This window comes from Orycteropus afer, unplaced genomic scaffold (assembly GCF_000298275.1).
Source record: "Orycteropus afer afer isolate SDZICR_OR568_19922 unplaced genomic scaffold, OryAfe1.0 scaffold00061, whole genome shotgun sequence".
NCBI lineage: Eukaryota > Metazoa > Chordata > Mammalia > Tubulidentata > Orycteropodidae > Orycteropus > Orycteropus afer.
The window spans coordinates 863,775-865,009 of record NW_006921648.1 but is presented as its reverse complement, the minus strand read 5'-3'; the positions used below and the strand labels follow the sequence as shown (position 1 = coordinate 865,009).

The 1,235-nt window shown below is 51.5% G+C and overlaps 1 protein-coding gene across 1 annotated transcript in view; it reads left to right on the top strand.

The window, feature by feature from the left end:
* ECI1 (enoyl-CoA delta isomerase 1) overlaps positions 1-1,235 on the top strand; it is a 14,340-nt gene that overhangs the window by 7,715 nt on the left and 5,390 nt on the right. The window lies entirely within an intron of this gene.

Here is a 1,235-nt window from a genome sequence, read left to right as displayed (position 1 = left end):
TATCAAGGATCTGCTACATAGATCCCCTTCCAAGTGGATGTCAGTGGTAGCCGGGCACCATCTAGTTCTTCTGGTCTCATAGTCATATAGGCTGCTGTTTCTGCAAGTCTTGACCACTCATCTCTTACCCGTAACAGTTTGCACGGGCAGCCACTTGATACTGGCCTCTTCAAAGCTTCCAGTGCCCACTGGCCTTCCTGGCTCATTCTCCTTCCTGGGGAATGGTTGGCATTGGTCATTCAGACACTTGCAGGGTCATCCGGGGAATGCTCCTTAAACAAACTGTGGTGTTTCTGAAGCCCTTGGAGTCTGCCTTGGGACGGAAGCCAGAACAGCTGCCCGAGCCAGCCCCTGCTGTGTCCTAGAAGATGATCCCGTCCCTTGTTTTCTCTGCCTCCTTTGCGCCAGCCCTGTGTTGGCCATGTGGGGGCGCTCTCCGCTGCTAGCAGAATGAAGGGCTGCCCAGAAGAGCTTGTAAGAACATCTAGGTCAATGTTTTGTTACTTTTTTTCCTTCAGTGTTCTCTCCCCTCCCCTCCCACCCTTGGTAATCAACAAAGAAAGTTTCCTTCCATATATAAACCTTACCTTGACTTTTTGTAAGGACATCTGGCCTCCATATTTTTAAATTCTTAAACAAAGGAGCCCTGTTGACACAGTGCTTAAGTGCTGGGCTGCTAACCGAAAGAATGACAGGTCAAACCTACTAGCTGCTCCCTGAGAGAAAGATAAAATACGGCATGGGTCAGAATGGACTCCACGGCAGTGGGCTGGGTTTGGTTTTTGCTTCTGTGTCAACATTTTGGAATTTTTTTTTAAGAGGAAGGAGCCTGGGGCCTGTTGGTAAATGCCAGGTGCTGGTGTGTTCATTGGAGATGCTCCCTCTGACCCCGACATGGTAAGAGCAGGAACTGTAGGGACTCTTTCAAGTACCTGGGCCTGGCCGCCTCCAGCAGAGAGAAGGCACCAGGAGCTTCTCTTTCTCACCCACAGAACGGGGTGGTGTGTGGAGCCCATTAGGCTTCTGTTGAGACCAACACCAAATCAAACCCAGTGCCGTGGAGTCCATTCTGACCCACAGCGTCCTTAGAGGACAGAGTGGAACTGCCTTACGGGGTTTCCAAGGCTGTCAGTCTTCACAGAAGCAAAACCCAAGCCACACCCACTGCCTAGAGTCCATTCTGACCCCCAGCGCCCCTAGAGGACAGAGTGGAACTGCCCACAGGGTCTCCAAGG